The following is a 3,673-nucleotide window of genomic DNA, read 5'->3' as shown; positions in this document are numbered from 1 at the left end:
TCCATAGCGGTAGCCTGAGGACATGGAGGGACTTGGGGATGAGTGGGGAAGGGAATATGGGATGCATTGGCAGAAAAAAGAACAGCCCCCCACACCAGCTTAGCAAACAATAACTATCCTGATAGGGGGCTCTGGGAGGCATGGGCAGAGAGATAGAGATGGACAGAAGAGAAGAGAGATAATGAAGATAAACGCAATATTGAGACAAGAATGAGCCAAGGAGGAAATAACACATTGAAATAGTTATGTCTATATGTAGTGGGCGTTTGAGTTGTTCACCCAGCAGCCTTCATTATCCATCTGTCTCATTTCAAGAGGGGCAGGCCAGGGCCTTCAGGCTTTTCTAACACACAAATCAACAGGGAACTGCAGCCGACTAGCACCCCAGCCCGCCATGGGCCTATTCATCTTGCACAAAATACACAAAAGAGCAGACTATGAGCCACATTCTTGACATCCAACCTCACCCCCCCACCCAAAAAAAAAAAAAAAAAAAACCCTGACTAGCGCCCTTCCCCCAGTGCCTCATACCAGCCAGGGCAGACAGGAGCTGCTATGCTACACTACTTAACTGGCTGCCTGACTGCCTCGCTGGTCGGAGTTGTTTGGTGGAGGACGGGATGGGGAAGGGAGGGTGTGGGAAAGAGGGGGCAGGGATGTTTTCTCCTCAGTCAACTAATTGACTCACAGATGTCAAGAGGAGTTGGGGTTGGGGTGGGGCTAAAGCACCCTGTGACACTCATCCCCTCCACAAACAAACATAACACCTATGCACACGCATGCAGGCAAGGACTGTGCGCTTGCCCGCACACATGCATGCACATGTACCCGCGGCCTTACTGTCTGCTACCCTCACACTCACCTCTTCAGTAAACAGATATGTCTCTGCGTCGGGCAGACAGATTCGGGGTGGGCTTTGTTCCCTTCTCCAAAATAAATCTCAAGGAGTAAATATGACAGTGAGGCAGATCTGACTGTAGCTCTGCTCATGAAAACACCAGGAACTAACAGCCTTTCGTGGACAATAAGAACCTGGATTGTTCTGGGCATAATTTCATTTTTCTGTTCACCATCTGGGGAGCCTCTCTGGCTGTCAAACTAAAGCAGGTCTCATCTACTGATACACTGGTGCAATATCACTTGAGGCAGTTCAAACGTTGTACAACCTATGAAATGACCTATTTTCAAGCCAAGGTTTCATGTCACGCCATGTTTGCCAGTTTCATCTCCTACATGTATGCGGTGCAGAATTCAAATGTCTTCTTCGAACAGCTGTGTACGTGTGTGTGCTCATCTGTTTGTGCGCGTGTTTGTGTGTTCCAACTAGACTGTTAAACAGCTGAGTCCAAATTGAAAGTCAGTGCTGTCACTCCCTATATTTACCAAATGACTCATTCACAGCAGAATTGTGTTTGGACAAACAGTTAGTATTCAAGCAGTTGGTTACAACATCTTTGGCAGCGGCAAAATAATTAGGAGGGAAAGTAGGAGAGAAGATATTGCAGTATTACAGTTGTCTCCTCATGCTGAAAAACAAGGTAGAATAGGCTACCTTTGGTCTCTGGGTGGTGATAAAAGTACAACCAAGTTCTAAAAGGCCCAACGTGGTATCTTTTAGAGTATATTCGATAACAGTTGAGGGATCTGTACATTATCAGAAATATTTATCCTCCAGAGGGACATTCAGGAAAGCAATCAAGCTGTACTACCAAGAAAAAACAAATCATGTATTATTGAGTTCCCCCAAAAGCTCTGCCTGGGTGATTTCCCCCCTATGGTACTTGTCCATTGGTCTTCCCATCATGAGGTCTGTTAATGGTTAGTACCAGCGTGTTTGAGTGTTTTTCTTCCCTCGATATATACTGGATGCAGGCCTCTAAATGTATCGAGTATTTGGAGTTTTCCAGTACGTGGTGTTGGGCACCTTTCAGGCCACAAGAATGCAGGACACACTAACATGATATGCCGGTACCGAATGGAATTAAAACAATATGCTTCATTATCATCACAAAATATTAAGCTGAAGGCTATATGTAACTAATAACTTATGAAATCAAGTAGTATTTATTGTATAGAGTATTTTCAAAGTAAATAAACAAAAGTCTACCAACTTACATATATATACTGTATGTTGTATCAGTAGTAGAAATAAAAAATAACCTGCAGACGATAGAAGTATCTAAATCAAAATGTAAAGCAACTATTTACACTAACAGGCACCAAAAGTTTTGTAACTTAACTAAACTGCAGAAAAAAGTCTCTCCATAATCCACAGGCAGCAGGATTCAAGAGTAATATCCACACGAACGAATCCAGTGAGCTTCGAAGCTCCTAAATAGTCTTTTTGGCATTCTTTGGCATACGGCTGCAGTTCGGCATATTCCTGCAAGTTTCGAGGGCAGCATTTGGTAACATATAAAAGGCAAGTAGGCGAGGGAAGGCAACGGCTTTTTTTCAGTGTTTGACTTAGGCTGCGGGCACATGGCTATTTCCTGGAGGCAGTACATACCAGTGTAAACTCGATTCATATCGAACTCATAGAAATACCAGTTGAAAAGATTATTTTGATCATTTTTGGCCAGTGCTATTAATGGTAAAGCCATATCCTACTCCTACACAGGTGCTGAAAGCTTTATGCCCCCCCAGGATACAGCAAGTTCGCCTTCCTTACCAGAGAGCCTATCTGTGATACAACACCATCCCATCTAAATGTCCTGGTGAGCACATTTCTTAGCAGGTTAACACATATGGTGTATATATACACACACATAAACAGGCTTCAGCAAAGACACGCACATAAACACACAGGCAAATCCACTGCCCGCTAGAGCTGCCTATAGTCCGCCTGTCCTCTTCCTGTTTTTCCACTCACCCACACTGTTGTCACTCTGGCCAGGAAGCTGTGGGAGAGATATGCATGACAAAGTCTTTCTTTATTAAATTGGCAAAGAGTGTCTGTAGTGCTTTTGGAGTCCCTGTATGTGTGTGAGTGTGTCTGTTTGAGAGAGAGAGAGAGGAAGAAACAGGGAGAGAGACTGAGGGAGAAAGAGGACAAGAGCATGCACTAGGGAGGTGGGGGTGGGGACCTAAGCCAAGGGCTAGAGGCTTATCCAAGATCCACTCTAGGCTCATCCCTGGATATTGCTGTTTGAAACCATGAATCAAGAACAGAAGATACAGAATAAAAAACCAAAAGGCAGCTGTCATATATCCATAACAATATCCATCCATTGCAAGAAACTGTCAAATAATATTTTCAAAACTGACTCGATAAATACCTGAACTGCAAGTTTAGACATTTTGCAAATATGAATATTATCCAGTTAACATCCTGTAGTAAACAGTGGTTACATATACAGTACATATTACAGACACTAGCAGTCAGGAGCAGAGAGTAGCATAACACCAAGATTTCAATGGAATCTCTGCGATCAGTGGATTTGTGAAGGCAAAGTCAGTTGGTGCTAAGCTTTTGCACAAAGTTAAACTTTGGGAAATTTGCGCCATTGAGGAATTGCAATCTATCTTGACAGTACAGACTTTCGTGAACAGAGACCAAAATGGAGGAAGCTAAGATATTAAATATGGCCTATATTTTATACAACATTACTCTGTCTAGTGTATATGCTGCTCCAGAAAAGAGTTGGCAGTCAGCTACGAGTCGATAAACACA

The sequence above is a fragment of the Xiphias gladius genome, chromosome 22 (genome assembly GCF_016859285.1).
Source record: "Xiphias gladius isolate SHS-SW01 ecotype Sanya breed wild chromosome 22, ASM1685928v1, whole genome shotgun sequence".
Classification (NCBI taxonomy): Eukaryota; Metazoa; Chordata; class Actinopteri; order Istiophoriformes; family Xiphiidae; genus Xiphias; species Xiphias gladius.
This window is presented reverse-complemented; position numbering follows the sequence as displayed.